An 18,689-nucleotide genomic window follows, 5' to 3' on the forward strand; every position below is an offset into this window, starting at 1 on the left:
AATTTATCTGTATGTAAACATAACATTTGTAAACAAAAGTCCAAATTGGTAAAGGAAGAAACAGACAGGAAGGTAGAAATCTCAGAAAGATAAAAGTGAAATGAAAGTATAAATTTATGACTTATACATTATGACAGAAAAATAGCGCCCAGCTTACACTATTTCTTAAGGAACATCATAGAATCAGAAATCTTATTTTCTCTTAATATCATGACAAAGTTACAGATACAATATTTATTGATTGACTGATGAATGAGTGTCACCCTATGATACAAAATGCATCCAAGAAAAACTGGGAGTGATAAAAATAATTAAAAGCCAGGTGGAACTAATATTTCAGAAATATGCAGGACAAATACCCAGTTGCTTCAGGAAAACGATATGTCTACATGGTCACGGAGACACATAGCAACAAATACATACATGGGCAAAAAATAAGGATTGGAAAAGTGATAAGTGGCGTATCTATTAAGAGAAAGTAAAACATTTAAAAATATTTACTTTAAATAAACATATTAATGCATATAAATTTTGATAAGATGGTTGAGTAAATTGACTTCATGTTTTCTTTTGCTTTATTACTTTGGTTTCTGATTATTTATAATTTATAACTATTCACTAACTAGAAAACATGCAAATTCTGTTAGGTTCAACAATATTGGTACTTTCAACATGAAAAAATTATTATATGTATTTATTGTAAATTATGTATATTACTTAAAATAACATATATTTATTATTTAAATTAATTTCAAGCAATAATAATAGACATATATTCAGATTTCATTGAAACAAATATAAGAAGTAATTACTTGTCTAATAGTGAAGTATGAGTTTAAAGAAATAGTGTTTTAGGTATTCTAATTCTAAGAATATGAACTAGTAACCAACAGAAGAGAAACTAGTGTTACAGTTTTTAACAAACACTTAAGAAAATGAATCCAAGTTTTATCATAAAAATTAGAATGTTATTTCCCTTAAATCAGATAGATTACTTGTAAAATATTTATAGTCTTTCCATGTGATAACATATTATTAGTATGTATCTTCATGCATTTTTAAATTATGAGTTTTAGCCCAAAGTTTTCATTTGAAATACTAGACATATTATCATATGACATAGATCTACACTTCTTGTTTGTGCTTTCCTACACTCTGCTTTCTGTTTTCTTACATTATTTGCACTTTTTAGGTGATCTACTCTCATGTGCAGGTTTTATCAAATGATTTGTGTGCCACATCCAAAATTGTACGGTCACAAAAAAACTTCATTCACATTGTCAGTATGCTTAGTTCAAAAATTTACTAGAGGAATAATTGTTAATTTGTTTTCTGATCTATCTGTGTAATCTGACTATATTGAACAGTAGTGTGGGGATATTGCCTTCTTCACACCAGAAAAATATGGCTTGACAGGGGAGGGAACATAAGTGTGGGAACAGTTTCATTCTTCATGTCACCAATGAGTGAGCACATGAGGTTTTGGGGGAACTTAAGAATATATATAAATATACTCATTTATATTTATGTTATATATATTTATATATATTCTATATATTCATATCTTATTCTTCTATTATGGAGTACATTGCAAGATTGCTGCCAGTGGAATTGCAGCAGTGGTGTTTTAATAATAAGATTGTGTAAAGGGGGCATGCCTGAGTCCAAAACACTATGCTAGATTATTTTCATAATTTTGCAAACATCTTCCTTTCCTCTTAAATCTTAATATTTCAATATTTCCTTGAAATTCATTTTGTATCTTATGCCTCAGTCCACAGGGAAAAACTGAGGTAAAATATAAAATTAAATTCTCTGTAATTTAATACAAATTGTATAGGTTATCCATTATTTATGTTGCTTTTCATTAAAAAATGTAAGTTATTATATCATTATAAGAATACAATATTAAATGCTATGATATCTCACATTAAAAATATATTTCTACCCCACTGGAATATAAATGTAGGATAACAATGTGATATACTAGATATATGAAAACGCGGGGTTGCTAACTCTTTATGAAAGTTAAGGAATAATACCAGTGAAATTGAATAGGTAAAGTCATTTGTGTGTTGGAAAATTTACCTAAATGCTATTGTGTAGATAAACTATAAATTATATAGAAGGGACATAACCTGGATGTATGATCCAAGGTGGGATGGCAAACTAAAAATTTCAACGACCCAAATTTAGAGGCTTTAAACAAAGCATTTATCTACAACATCCTAAGTTATGCATATGGACTACTCCTCACTATAATGTATAAGTGAAGATTAAGGATCATTTCTCTATCACTAGGAAGTCAGGCATTTTTTCATATTTTAGTATAGGGATAATATTTCAATTATCTATTAATTACATCTATAGTAATATGGACAAAGGTTTGCACAGCACTGAAAATTTGATTATTTGAGTAATTGAAAGATTTTCTTTACTCATAAGGTTATTCATGAATTGTCAGAGTGTATTAGATATCATCATATTTTTCTATGTATGACTTTTTCCCGGAAGAAAATTACACAATCTTATTATTAAAACACTGCTGCCACAATTTCACTGGCCACAATTTTTGAATATACTTAATGATAGAGGAAATTGTCCATCCATTTCAAAAAGGTAAGAATATGATTATCCCCTGTGCACTAGACACTATCATATGTGCAGAAGTTACTAATAGTGATAATATAAGCTTCTTATTTTTTCAGTATTTTTAGTACAAATTCCAATAGACATTTCTTTTATATAGTTGCTAGCATTGTGAAAACAATGTATTGAAGAAGGAATTAGGAGAAAGCTTCTATTTCTGTCTGGTGAACTCCGGAAATATTTGATAATTGTCCCAAATTTAAAATATAAACTTAGTAAGAGAAAGGAAGAGTATTTGGTCATTTGAGCATTGAAGAATATTAAAGGAGTGTTATAAGAAGTTTTACATATATTTCTTCACAGATTTCATTAACACATATCTTCTGTCATTTCTATAACAACCATAGCATATAAAGCACTCTGCTAGCAAAGAGGGAAACACTGAAATAAAGTCACCCATTTTTCATCTAGTTGCTAGCAATCTAGTAAAAACGGGCATTGGGTAAGTGTACTAAGGTTTTCTTTAGTATAGCTTAGTTTAGTTTCAAAAGGGAAGGTAGCAATGGCATTAGAACATACCTAATGAACTTTACAAGGTAAGTTGTTTCAAGTAAGTGATAGGAAATTAGGTAAGAAAGAAAGGAATGTCCATGGATAAAAAAATCATATAAATTATGTTTAGTTGTTTGTATTTCATTCAGCCTGTTATGTTAGAGGATAACACAGATCATCTAAGGAAAAATGAATCAAAGAGAGAGAAAAAGTTATAGAAAATAGAGTCTGCTCTATAATTTCACATGAGATTGAAGACAATCTGATGAAAAACAGAAAGAAAATCAGAAAGATGTCAGATATACAATTTTTTTAAAAAAATCATAGATTCCCAAACATGAGGAGTGAGGCAGCCCAACTGAGAGGCTGCTCTTCCAGCGTTTACTGAACATATGTGATACAATGGGGCATGGAAAGTTCCAGTAAGACTGAAGCTACTAAATAATGAAACCTGAACAAAATGCTCGAGGAACAATATGTCTTACAATATGATTATTTGATTAAATTTAAATTAAACTACATTAATTTTTGTTCACAATTTTAAAATATATTGAATTAAAAAGGTTTTAATTTTCTAGAAAGTAAATGGTAGTTTAAAAAATAGTTTATTAGATTATAGAAAAAAGCAGATTGAGGGAACTAGAAAGCAACTATTTAGGTGGTGAGAGAATGATTATGAATTCACTTAGGAGGGATTATGGGACACCAAATGAAGAGATGCTATAAATCATGAATAGTACATTTTAAAAATAATAAAAATTGGGAGGAGTATTGGTTCTGATAAAAGAGATAAACTTGAGAATCATCAAAATATTTAGCTTACAGCAGTGGTTCTCCTTTCTGCTGCTCATTAGAACCACTTAAATCACTTTAAAAAGACATTCTCATAGGTTCTGATTCAAGTAATTTGGGTAAAAGGGGAGATACTACAGGTTTTAACAAAATAATCTAGGCGATTTTAATGTGCAGAATTATTGCCATGGACGGAGGTATTTGAGATTATTTAATGAGCCTAGACTATGAAGTCAAACAGAAAGTTTTTAAAGAAATGCAAGTTAACCATAAAGTTTTATACATGTGAAAGTCACAGATACCTTATCTACGAATATTGTGCATTCCCTGATTTGTAGAGTTATGTCCAAAAGTGTAAACAGTGCTTCTCAAGAAGCTGAGCAAGGAGTAAGTGTTCTATAAAGACCATCTGTAAATATCATTAATTATAAATAATATATCGCCTATTCTTTAGTATATAAAAGTAGTCATGGTATTAAAGAGTATCACAGAGAATGAATATATAGAACATGAAAAAAAATCTCTAGGAGTAGAATCTGGGGAATACACAAATTTAAGAGAATGACAGGAGGAAAAGAGGTAGGCAGCAAGAAATGTGGTGTGAGGTACCAAAAAAAAAAAAAAAAAAGAAAAGGCACAAAAATACGTGCAAGTATGTCTATCTTCAATAAACGTAGGTGAGAACATAGACCAGCCCCGCAGCTCCAGTGCACCAGTAGACTGCCTCTCTGCTGCTCTGTCTACTTCTATAATTATGTTTCAATCTTTATTATTATGTGTATTATAGTTTCACACACAATTATGTGTGAAACCTTTGGATAGGGTAGATCTAGAACAGAAATTTTTTTCAACTCATTAGATAAGTTTCAGGTGTTGCGAAGTTTTAAAGTAAGATGAGGCTTGAAGCTTGGCCATTGATTTGACAACTTTAAAGTAATGAAGTCTAACTGGGATCAGATTAGACATGTTCAAATTTACCATTGATTGTGAGGCGAAGAATTATAAACAGTCAAGGAAAGGACACTATTGTAAGAAATCTAATTTTATAAATTAATTGTAGTAGTAAAGTTGGGCAAAGATACAATGTCATAATTTCAGGACAAAGAAGGATCATGAAAACCATTTTGTTCCAGAGTAGAAATAATTATAAAAGTAAACAAAGAATCCAGTTAACTGAAGAGCATGAAAAGACAGAAGAGAAGGTAATGGATGAGCTATGGTGCCAGTAAAAAGGACAGGCTCTAAAACTAATTTTTTGAGATAGGAATAAATGAGTTTGACACGTAATTGTAGAAATATACAAGACAGCAGAGAGACATGCTACTGGTGCACTGCCGCTCCAGGGCTGGTCTATGCTCTAACCTGAATTTATCGAAGAGAAACATATGTGTGTACATTCATTTCTGTGCCTTTTTAAAAGTATACCACACTGCCTTTTAGGAGGATGAGTATCTGAAATATATCTATTGACAGGAACTATAAGGTGGGAACATCTGTCACCATCTGAATTCTGGGAAGAGTAGTGAAAGACAAGAATGTCAAAGTAGGTCAAGAAAAACCTGCAAGAACAACTGGAAAGAAAATTTGCTGAATAGGGAGTGTCTAAATCCCCGGCCCTCAGTGGTATGTAGCTTCATGTCTTCTTTGTGTTCCCTAGATTGAAATATTTCTCTTCTAAAAAAAGAGTGAAGAGACAATGGAGAAGGGATGAGAACAAAAATTAAATAAAATGCCTGAATGGGAGACAGGTAGGCAAAATTTTATAGCTTCCAAATGGAAGCTTTTTTGCTGTCTTAACACCAGGCACTAAAGAAAATTCAAAACTCTATTCCCTAGCATATTACCTAAAACTATAGATTTAGAAAAAGTACAAATAAGCACTCATTCCTTGATACATGGCACCACTTTAATGTTAGATTTTCATACTTCCAAATTCTCTCACAATACTCAAAATTATTGGTTAATTTGTGTATGGAATATTATAATAAACTAATAAAATCAGTGTCTTCTAAGCACTTCTTGTGTCCATTAAGCTAAATTTATTTCCATGAAAGATACCTACAATGAACAACATCAAGCAAAAACATGACAAAGTCCACCCAATGTGTTATTCTCTTAGAAAAAAATCACAGGTCATGCCCTTCTCCTGCCTTGTACACGAATAGCCTTAATTTTTGTAAAATGCCACAGAACAGGAGTTCTTAAAGTACCTCACATTATTATCTCTCAAATAAAGAAATAATCCCTTAAATTTTTTAAACTCTTAAAAAATTAAATGTGATTGAATAGAAGGATGGGTTCGAGCAATATTATAATCAAAACATGAAACATGAGACGAAGAAAAAGGAGCATACACGAGAAGACTGCGATTGTGGTTTCTTTATTCCCAGCACCAAATGCATTCAGTTCTGTCACCATCACGGCAGCACGACCCTCTCCTGTAATACTCTGCCCCCTCCCAGGAGAGAGCAAATGAACAGATGCTCCATAATCTGCAATTCTCGGTATCTGCATACATTTGTGTCACTGCAGTAATCCCATTTGATCATATTTGTCTCTGTTCTGGCAGTTTGCATGTGCAGGTGGCTAAGACATTGTCCTATTGGCCACTTTGTCCCAGGCCCAACAGAAGTTCTCCTGGGGTCTCACAGCTCCTTCTTTGCATTCAGCTATGCAGTTGTTTCATGGCCAAACCTGTCTTCATTCCAAAACCTCCATCATATTCTGCCAGCTATCATACCCAGAAGCACAATATTCATTGTGAAGGTTGTTTTTTCCTGTATTAAATATTCTGTTCAGTAAAATATATCACAGAGAACAGATTGTATGTATTCGATTTTTCCAGTAACATTTTACTTATTGCTTTTCTCTTACAGTTAATAGGCAGAGAGGTTACTGTGTGGTGCCCAGTCTGAAATTTGCATTTTAAGAACATTCAGAGCCCAAACTAGAAGTATAGACATTTTTCTAAGGGATGTGGGTGCTCATCCAAAAATAGGTCTTTCATAAGTATTTGTCAGTCATTTTTAATTGTGGTAAAATATAGGTAACATGAAATTTACCAATTTGAAACATGTAAGTGAGTGAAATTAAGCACACTTACATCGTTGTGCAACCATCACCACACACTGGATCTCTACCTTCAGAGCGTCTTCATCATTCCAAGGAAAAAGCTGGGCCCATGAAATCATAACTGTTTGTCTCTCACATGCAGTCCCTGGCAACCACTGCTTTACTTTCTGTCTAGGACATTGGCTATTTTAAATACATTAAATAGGTGGAACCAAGCAGTATTTGTCCTGTTGTGTCTGACTTATTTCACTTAGCATTATGTTTTTAAAATTCTTTTGTATTATGGCATATGACAAAATGTTATTCCTTTTATTCCTTTGCAGATAACATATCAGTCTGTTTACACACTCATCCATTGATGGTATTGAGTTGTTTCTACCTCTTGGCTATTTGAATAATGCTGCTATGACATGAGTATACAGATACATTTTTGTTGATAATCCCACCTACAGGAGAGACAGTCAGGCTTCAAAACAAGCCTGGATAACACGGTAATACTCTATTATAACAAAAATAAGGAGATGAGGGGGCATCTTAGTGGTATAGTGCATGCTCAAGGCCCTGGGTGAGCCTTCAGCTTCACAGCAACACCAAATCAAACTCTTTTAAGTCTCTGCTTTCAGTTCTTACAGATATTTCCCTAGAAAAGGGATTTCTGGGTTATATGATAATTCTGTGTATGTTTTTGAAGAATCACCATACTATTTCTCAGCTGTAGCATATTACATTTCTATTAGGAATGTTCAAGGGTTCCAATTTCTCCACATCTTTGCCAATACTTGCTACTTTTATTTTTTTAATCAGTAGTCATTCTAATGAGTATTAATGTCAAATTAAATGCAATACTTGAAAAAGAGTGTGTCAATTTTCCTCCTTATGTGAAGTAGTCCAAATCTTGAATTCATTTATTATAGTTAATCCTATTTATAGTCAATCCTATTTCTTACTGGGCTGTATCTTTAAAAGATGTTTAGGGCCCAGGATTTAGCTTAGTGTTTCCACCACCTGCCTCGAAAGCCCAAGGTCCTGAGTTCAATCCCCAGTACCAAAATAAAAATAAAAATTAAAAAAAATAATTAAAAAACAATCTCAAGAAGACAAGTTTTGTAAAAACAAAGACAATTTTTCTCTCTCCCTTTCTTTCTTTTGTGCTTCACATTGTCATTTCCTTTTTGGTCAAGCTGAAATTACTTGTTTCTTTCTAGGATATGCTAAAATTTGCAGTTACAAAATTATCTTTGCCAACATGATCATGAGTATATTCCAACTTATTGAAAGCTGTCCAATAAAATCAAATGAATTGAAGCTATTAACATTTTCTGTATAACTTATTGATTTATTTGTGCCTTCCAAAATTTTACTATGAGCTTACATTTCACAATACTGTCCAACAGAACTTTCTCTAATAAGGAGACTATCCTATATCACTGTCCAAATATGCATATTCACTATTTAAAATTTGTCTATTTAAATTGAAGTTCTAACAAAAAATAAATGTAATTAAAATTGAGAAAATTTGTCACACTAGCACATTTTAAACATTCAGTAGGCATATGCAGCAGCAGGTGGTTAAAGTATTAGACTAGATGTTTAGATAGATACACTAAGAAACTATTTTGCATTTGCCCTAGTTAGTTAAAGTCTGGTCATTAGAGCTAACTCCTAAAAGCTGCTGGTACTAGAGAATTATATATGGAAATGATAACTGTTATGAGAACAAAGATGGGAGGGGACTGACAGAGAGATTTTTCTGGAAAAAATAATTAGGCAATGCTTCAAAAATGGTAGGAACAACAAAATAGATCTTGTAAAATCCGTTAACTTCACTAGAAAGAAAAAGAGAAAGATATTTTTTGTTAAAGGCAAAGAGAATGACTTAAAAATAAAGTGGTGTGTTCAGGGAGGGAAAAATGTGTAAGATATTCTAAAACAAACTACATTTAGGCAAGAGGCAGAAAAAATAGAAAGAAGTTAGAAAACTAGGCTAGAGTTAGAGTTTGAAGGGTGACAAGTTCATGAACTCAGGTCTGAAGTTGCACAATGAAAGTACCAAAAAATAAATAAAACATACAATGAAATTTCCTGAAATAATTCCTTTCCTTGATCAGAGTAGAGCCCAATCACATTAGTACAAAAAAACAGAATTAATGGCCTCATGTCATTTGTATTTGATGGAGAATTTTTTTTTCAGGAATGTTTATAAATACATGATTCTCTCATTTTTCAACCCAAGACATTCTTGCAATTCACTTAAACCAATATATAATATTTAAATTAAATATTTCAATTCTTCCTTAGCACAAAACATGTTTGCTTATAGAATAAAAACCAAATTTTTACCAAATATTATTTATGGTTACATATAAGCAACTTAATTGTTTTATGTTACTTCTAGTTTCTCATTCTATGGAAAAATTTAATATAACATATATACAGTAACACCGTAATGATTGTCTTCCTAAACTTTTTTGTGTTGGTTGTATTAATATTTTAGAGTACTTATTCATGCATCACACATTGATCAGAAAGAAGTTGTTGACTATTGTGCTGAAATGTTGTTCTGCCTCTGGTTTATAATTCATCTGGTCAATCATGCTTCATTCAGAGTGAGCCATGATTTGCCTTCCATCTATTGAAGTTTATCTCTACTGCTTATCCTTGGTAAGGTTATATACACACAAAAAATATGACTTTGAAATATTCATTCATGTTCTCCATAAAGATCTAAAACTAAGTAAAGGATGCTGGGCTAGCTAGGGACTCATTACCTATGAACAATTCGCAAAGCATTTAAAGAGATTATTCAAGTGGTCATTAAAAATGTGTTTATATTTCTGGCTGAAAATAATGTGATGTTGGTTTAAATAAAAATACTTTTCACTTAGATTCATTAACATTGTGATAATTCAGTGAGATGAGTGTCTACATACCAACCTACCAAGTGTCTCAAATAAGGACAGATGACAAGCAGTCTTATACACAAAATAACAGTGCTAGTCTACTACCATATGGAACATATATATGTGACAGTCACCTTTCTTAGCATATGAAAATACAAATCAATTCCAGATACATCAAAAAATTTAAGCAAAAAAGAAAAACTTTTTGAGGAAATATATATGAATGTACTTTTGGCTTCACTGTAGAGAATGGTATCCAAAACAAAATGTTAAAAAGATAAGCTATAATAAAAATTTCCTTACATTTATATATGGTTTGTGCCAAAAGGAAGTTAAAATAATCCTTTCATTAAAGAACATAAAAAATAAGACACAGAGTAGAAAAAATATTTTCAATACATAAACTAAAAATTAGAATTCGGAAAGTATGAAGGACTTCTACAAATCTATATGAAAAAGATAAACAGCTGAGCAGAAAAATGGATGAAAGTTATGTTTAGGCAACTCACATTAGGGGAAAACAAAATGTTCAATGCAATGGTCCTCAACGCACTAATGATCAGAAAAGACAAATAGAACCATTCAATAAACAAAAATAATGTGGTGGTATTAAATGTTCACAAGGATAAACGGTTTGCCGACTCTTAAAATATGTTTGCAATGTATAAGTACTATACCTGCTGTGCATGGTAATTAGGTAGTATCTGAAAAAACAAAAGTAGTCCAGTCCATTTAGCCAAGCAATTCCACTTGTAGGCATATAACTAGAATGCTCTTGGACGTGCATAATGAGGCATTTGTGAAAAAAAGAAAAAATTACTTCTACATTGTTCCTTATAGTGGGAAATCAGAAATGGCCATTAATAAGAGAGGGAAATGCAAATAATGGTTTATTTGTGAAACAAAATCATATACAATAATGCAAACCAACACAGTACATCTACTTGTAGCAATAAGAGAAAATCATGAAAAATATTATCCTAATGAATTAAATTTATATAACTATTTTATTTATTTAATAAATACTATATATGATTTAAAGATACACATATTACACACACACACACACACATATATAGTAAATTCAAGAGTAAATATATGGGTATAACAGCAAATTTATAATACTAATTACCTCCTAAAGGAAGCTACAATCTGAAAATGTAGACAGAAAGCTTATATTGTATATTTGATATCTTATTTAATTTGAATAATTAAATAGAACATTTGTTTCACTGATTTCTCTGTTTTTACCAAATATTCACTCATGATAATAAAATTCAGAGGCATGAAAAGCTCCAAGCACTCAACATAGCAGGACCTGGCATCTACAGCCCATCTATGCATAGATTATAGAAAGGTTCTTGGCAAATGTGGCTTCCTGACACAGACTCTTAAATGAGTAAGAATGACTCATGCAATCTGGGACTCTGCAATTAAAACTTTCTTTGCAAACCAGTAGCCAGAAAAGTAATCACAAGTTCTCAACAAGATTTTTCTCATCAGAAAAACTGTGCTGATGGCTCCACCCCCAACTCCTGAATCAGGCTCCATACCTGCAGGCTGAGTTGGGGAGCAAGTGTTATGACACTGTCCCTGTCCCTGGTTCTACCTGGAAACCTTGTTAAACTCCGGATCCCTAGGAATGAGCACCACGTACTCTAAGGTAGTAAATCTGGCTGGGGGCGGGGAGGGGTGCCCAGGGCCTCGTGTTTTCTGTTATTTTGGCAATTCTGTGGGTTTTCAGGTGCAATGGCCAGTTTAAAAAACATAGATTCAAAAGTTTTCCAGACTATCTCAGTCCAGTCAGCTTCTATAACAAAGTGCCATAGATTGGGTGGACTATTAAAAAAATAATAAATTGATTGCTCATAGTTCTGGGAGCTAGGAAATCCAAGATCAAGGTGCTGATAGACACAATATCTAATGAAAATCTGTTTACTGCTTCATAGTTGCCCCCTTCTCAATGTTCTTATGGGGGAAAGGGAAAGGAACATCCTAAGACTTCTTTCATATGGGCTAATTTCATCTAGAAGAACTTTGCTTTCCCAACCTAACTACCTCCCAAAGGCCCCACCTCCTACTACTATCTCCTTAAGGGCTCCAATTTCAAAATATGAATTTTGTACTAAGGCTGACATTCAGATTATAATTAAGTGTCATGGTGGAGATTAATAAATGAGCCTAGGACAGTTTCAGAAGCTTTATTAAGGAAGTGTCTGAAAGGGATAAATATATAAATCAACTTGCTTCACACCAAGATCTTCACAGAACAGGAGACATCGACATCGTGAGGTGATCACCAAAGGAACAAGAAACTGAGAAGAATTTTGAGAAGTCCTAAACTAAACAGATGAGGAGAATGGACGTTTTGAATAAATGAGAAAAAAACAAGTACATTTTTAAAGTTATTGACAAAATAAGAAAATAACTTGAAGTTAAGATCATATATTTCCTTGAGTAACATCTTAAGGAGTTTAGACTTTGCCATTTGTTCTCTGAAAATCATTATGCACTTGATTTTGAGCTTCTACAGTGGGAAGTGAAGTGATCTCTCATATGTTAATTCCAGAAACAAAAGGATAGAAATGGAGTCAGGTCCCTGGAAAGAGGTAGGGATCAAGAAAAATAAATTCATCACTAAAGTTATGTTATTTAAATATAGATGACAGTACAGAGAGGTAACAAAAGTAAATTTGTCAAGATGCCTGATACGTTCTTTATGATTTGGAAATTGAACTACAAAAATAAATTTGGCCAGAAGGAAGATATCTACAGTTTTCAATAGTTTCCTTTACTTATTTTTGTTTAAAATGTCTGAGATATCAATAGATATTTGGAAATATAGGTGTGACAGTTAGCATTAAGGTAAGGGATATATAATTTTATTATAGAAGCTCCAGAAATATAACACAAGATCTGGATGGCTATAGAGAATGAGCAAACAATTTGGTATAAATGCAGAATATAAGGAACAAATAGAAAATTATGCTTGATAAAACTTATGTAAAAGGGTTTAATAGAATAAATGCTAAACAAAGGAGAAGAGCTTACTTCTCTTTGGTTCTAATACTGAAAGCAAGTATTTGGAAATATTTGGATTGGAAATTCAGAGGTGAGCAATATCCATGAAGGTTGAAACATTCAGGGAAATTTTCTGGAAGAGGAGGAAAGTGAACCACCCTAGACAAAGGCACAGGATTTGGTCAAGTAAAGGGGAGAATCTTCCAGATCAGAAGAGCTATTATGCAAAACTGTGAAGGTGAAGATGTGCCACCTCTAGCTGGAAATGATATGATGTATCCTTTTAAGACATCATAACTGTATTTGTGCAGATTTGAAAACAAATGATAAAGGCCCCTATTTTCAAATATGTTCTGATCTTGAAAAATGATGACTCATGGTGAAGGGTAAGGGTGAGGCTTACTCAAGTTATTCACTGGGTATGGGATCTGGCAAATGTCATTTTTGTAGATATGTGTTCTGGAGGAAATGCAAACATGTGACTGACTATGAAAAGGATACCTGGGAGATTTCAAAAATTAGAAATATATAAATACAATTTAAATAATTAATACATGAGGGGAAATAATAAGGCCCAATCACTGGAGACAACTTATTTACAAGCAACATGGCTTACTGGAGAAGCATGTGTAGTTTTCTTTTGGTGCCTGCAAGAGATTGTTTCCAGGATGCTGTGGCTACCAAAACTCATGATGCCCAAATCCCTTGAATACAGTGGTAGTGTATTTACATGTAGATGTGGAACTCAGGGGTGCAGAACTCTAGGTGCAGAGGACCAATGTACTCTGTCATTAGGAAACCTATTTCTGGTCCTGCCTCTCTGTAATTGCTGTATGATCTTAAACATTTTTCTTAACTCCTCTGAACTTCCATCTCTTCATTCCTTAAAGAAGCCTAATAAAGCCTTTCTCAAAAGGGTGATGGGAAGATTGAATGAAAGAGCAATTGTAGGTGAGGTCCTTAACACTCTTTCTACAGTTTTCTCTACACAGCCTTAGAGAAGTCAGTTAACCTTGTTGGACCCAGATTCTCTGATTCTCTATAGAATTAGAAGAACTGGTTGCCCATATAGCACTAATATATTCTAGATACAATTGTGAAAGTATCAACAGTAACATTGCTCATTTCAACAAGTTTAGTTACATAAATTATTATATACATGATTATGTTTTGTTTCTGAAAGAGAGGAGAGAGAGAGAGAGAGAGAGAGAGAGAGAGAGAGAGAGAGAGAGAGAGAGAGAGAGAGAGAAATCAGTTTTCTAGACAAGAAAGAACTCATTCTCCAGTGGATTGATGGGAGTACACCTCAAGTTACATTTCAAATGGTGCATTGCACCTGCTCATTCATCAAGCTGCCAAGGGTTTGACTTTCAGACTTGGTTTTTTTGTTTGTTTTTTAATTCACATCTTTGCTGAGTCTTGAGCTGTTCAACTTAATAAGAAAAGTAACATGTTAAATCTTACTTTAAAAAGCCTTAATATATCAAGTATAGATATTGCCAAAAGATGACATTTCCTAGCTAAGCACAACACTGGTTCCCAAATATTGCCCACAAGTGTATAGCTTAGTTTTTATCGCTCATCAATGTCACTTCATATTTGAATTGATTCTATTATGGCATAAAATAACATACAATTATAGAAGCCAGTATGATTCTCTTTGAGAAGATGTTAGGAAGTTTGTTTTTTATTTTGTGCAGTATCAAGTGAGAGAAAGCAGCCTTACACCAACGGGACTCCCTAGGTAGCTGTTGTGTTTCTGCCCTCCTCCCATGCTCAGCACAGTGCTACATCACTGGAAATCACTAACCTTCAGGGGATACAGCCTGGGAGGTGTAGCAGGTTCAAGGACAGGGTAAGGGAAGGGAAGTCAAGGGAAGGAAGTGGAAATGAAGCAGACATGTGATTAACAGCTGTTTTCTGGAGCAAGCTTCCATCAGGGGTCTGCAGCTGTGTCGTTGTGCTTCTGCTTCGTTTCTGCAGATTGCGCAGGACTAAATTGAAATATGTGTAGAGCAGGAAGATGTGTGGTGAGACATAAAAGGAAGTCCAAAATCCAGGACAATGATATGAGGTGAATGTGCCTCTGGAAGTCCCTCTGGCCCCCAGGGTACAAGAATAGATTACTAAGAAGTAAAATCACCTAACAGCTGGATATCTGTCCTGGGTAGCCCGTGGGGGTTTTCCCCTTCTTTTGAGGTTGAGGTGAAGGGAAATGGTTGATGGAACCCCCCTCCAACAATGCTTCTCCCCTTTAATAAATTAGCTACATATCAGCTATAGGACTGCTTTCAGAAGAGCTACCTGTGCTGCATAAGACATGAGATACAGGCAACTGAGCATCCCAAAATAATATCAGCATCCCAATTGGAGCCTGAAAACCCAGTGAGGAGGCTTCTAATTAGCTACAAATAAAATAAAACTGAATTATGCCAACATTTTGCTTAGAATTAAGTCTTAATGCCCAAACACAATAAAGCACGCAAATGGAAAGTGCAGTGTGTGTGTGTGTGTGTGTGTGTGTGTGTGTGTGTGTGTAGTGTAATGACATTGTCTTCCAACATGCGCTGGAAGGAATATATTTGCTCTGAAGTGTCCCCTTCAAACAACAATTCCAGGTGGACAGCTGCCCTATACGCTCACCCAATGGGGTTAGTAATCAACCTCCAAACAAAACACTCTCTTACTACTACTTAAAAAACGCACAAGCCCTCTCTTAACAGGCTTTTGTAACACCCAGCCTCGTGAAAATCACTTACACAGGGGAGATACCCAGAGGAATTAACAAGGTCGGGCACTCCCCGGTGGGGGAGTGAAGGGGTGGGAGGTGCTGAGGTCAGGGTTAAGCGACGCTGCGAAATGAAGCTCTTCGCCATGCCCTCCTCGCCTCCCTTCATTTATCTGAGGAGTCTCTGGCGAGTTTCGGTGTCTGGAAATCTGCCCCTTGGGTTTCTCAGGGAGCTGGCGACAGCATTTCAAAGCCCCATCTGAAGCAGTCGACTTTAAAACCCAGAAAAGCCTGACCAATGACCAGAATCGCCCCAAATCGATTGCCTCCTGTATTCGTTTAGGGTCTCCTCAGCATTCCTCCTCTCCTTTGGTTCTTTCCCGTTTGGAGGTGCAAGACTCTGGGGGGGCTAGAGTCCGCCCTAGGGATATTTGGGTGGCTGTAAAAGCTCCGACCAGGGGCTGGAGTGGGGTGTCTTTCTCTCGAACCCACCTGTCTGCCTGCAGCACAATGACCCCCTAGAAGAAACCTGTGTCTGGGCCAGGTGTACGCGGCCTGCGCAGCTCCCCCGCCGCCAGGGTGTCGGGGCGCGGGGCCGCGGGCCACCAGCCGCCTCCCCAGCACCGCAGCGCTAGCCGATCTGCATCGCGGACGGCGGGGCGGGGTGTCACGCCGAGCTCCCCGCACCGGCCGCACGCAGGGCTCTGCCGGTCTCTCTTCATTGTGTCCGCAGCGCTGCGGGGCTGAGTCGCACCGCGCCCAATCCGACTCCTGCGCAGGGAGGATCGGAGAAGGCAAGAGGGGGCAGGGAGAAGGATCCCCGAAAGGGCACAGCTCTTTATAAATAATGCAGAGGCGCCTAGACCTCCTACAATTTGTTTTCCAGCTAAACGCCACCCACTGGAGAGTTTAATGGCATGTACCACGAGTGGGGTTTTTGTGTGTGAAAGATGAGATGCACCTTGGCCATTCATCTCTCTCCTTTCCCTCTTCCGCCCTCTCTTTTTCTCTCCCTTAGATAAACTCCCCTTTGGCTTAGTTTTAACACCCCTCACTCCCATCTGCTCCACATCAGCAGTGCGTTTCCAAGCAGAAAGCTGCAAGTTGGAAACGCAGGTCTCCAAAGATCCCACTGCCTAAATGCCACCAAGAGTTCACCAAAATTCACCTGGTGACGCTTATTTTCGAAGTCCCCACTCTTATCCATTCTTGGAGAATGCGTCCAAAGTTTGGAAGCTCCGGAGAGCCTGATGATTTCTGTGCTTCAGTGCACATCACGAACGACGGTGCATTCAGAGACACCGAAATTTCACTGCAAACTTGCCCAGCCCTAACCCAGCAGGCAGGCAACTGATGCTTGCAAGATCCCAAGGGGCACTTCCCCTTCGTGTCCCCAGGAAACCCCAAACGGAGCACAAAGCCTCCTCAAACAAGGGTGAAGCCAGTCGCGCCGCAAAAGACAGAAATCCTGAAACTTCTTTGTTAAGCAGGCGCAGCCCACCCAGAACGAACACCCTGCAGAACTTGCAAGGAAATAAACATCACATCCCTGCGGGGAAACTTGTTGAATCCTGACTGAGCGCAAGGCTGCAATTTCCAATTTAGCCTGAAGGTTTTTGATTCTACCCCAAAATACCTTGATGCATCAGTCACAATTTCTGTACAAACGGCTGAGTCTTTTCCGCACCCATTCTTCACTCCAAAGACCACTGGTGTAAAACCAAGTGAGTCCCCTTTCGCCATTCTAAAGCCTTCTGTCACTTGCTTTGCAATCATTTGCAAGACTTACCCTTGGGCAAGACTGTGTTCAGAAATCTAGCGGCTCGGTGGTGCAGGAGCAGCCCTCCAACTTTGCTGTCCACGGAGACCTTGCCGAGTTTCAACCAAAAACAGGCTGTCTGAGACTTTTACACCCAAGAACGCGGAAATAGGGAGAGAGTAAAGTTGCGTTCCTTCTCAGTATCAGCCACTGGAAAATTTTCAATCCTTCTTCAGTAGAGAATTCTTTCAAACCCGTTATCTGTATTACTATTAATGCGCAGAGCAGACGGCATTGCATACAAATAGGGCCAAGTGTGCGCTTCTATTGGTGGCTGCGGAGGCCCCTGGGTCCTACTGCTCCATCTCTAAACTACAAGGCAGCCCTACACCCGCAGCTTTGGATATGCGAGGGGAAAATGGATTTAATTGATTCATTACCTCTGGTATTGTAATGCCTGCTGCGATGTTTAACCAAGGGGGGGGGGTCCTCATATTTAAACTCCTGTCATGTGATCTATCATTTCATACCTGCTTTTAATTGTCTGTGTGGGGTGGCTTTGATAATACAAAGGATTTTCAAAGAACAGTTTCAGAGAAAAATAAACATACTTTTGGCAGGAAAAAACCTTTATTTTTCGGTCTCTATTACGTACTATTCTGCTACTTTATAAATCCAGGAATTATTATATAATTATATAACTCTGCACTGCACTTATGTAAAATGCACTCAATTTTATTCTTGAAAAATGCATGACTATTCAAAATACAGTAACTCAAATAGGTTAAAATGGTAGAAAACAAAACGAGGGTACGGATTTCAAAATATGAGATAAATATTGATCAAATGTTACCAAAAGTGTGATCAACAACAATGGCATGAGAATCACTTTTACTGTGCAAATGAGTAATTTAAAAATATTTGACATGAGAATGTTGACATGTAAATATACATCAACATAAAAATATCAATAACAATAATATCAAAATATGTCAACTTTTTAATGTTAATTATCACATTTTCTTTTTACAGTTTTTCTCTTACCAAATCTATTAGTAATGAAAATTGGCCTAACGTGGAGATTTAAAGTGAGGTAGACCTTGGTAACTGCCTGATATATAACATTGTGTGAAAATACTTCAGTACATCATTGGCCAATGTACGTATTTTAACAATTAGAACATTAATAGCTGAATGTAATAGATATTATTTTAAAACTCTTAAGCATACTGCTTCCTTTGAGTTGTAATTTTGTGAAGGAAAAGACAAATCTTCA

The 18,689-nt window shown here is 35.7% G+C and overlaps 1 protein-coding gene across 1 annotated transcript in view; it reads right to left on the reverse strand.

Moving 5' to 3' along the window:
• The window catches only part of Robo1 (roundabout guidance receptor 1), a 1,092,891-nt gene extending 1,075,197 nt beyond the window's left edge, over window positions 1–17,694 (reverse strand). The window contains exon 1 of the mRNA XM_004870578.3: window positions 17,444–17,694. The gene's annotated coding sequence lies outside the window, so the exon portion shown is untranslated. The remainder of the gene's footprint in view (window positions 1–17,443) is intronic.
• Between the last annotated feature and the right edge of the window lie 995 nt (window positions 17,695–18,689).

Source organism: Heterocephalus glaber, unplaced genomic scaffold, assembly GCF_053883595.1.
Source record: "Heterocephalus glaber isolate CG9 unplaced genomic scaffold, H.glaber_assembly_v1.0 deba00000122, whole genome shotgun sequence".
NCBI lineage: Eukaryota > Metazoa > Chordata > Mammalia > Rodentia > Bathyergidae > Heterocephalus > Heterocephalus glaber.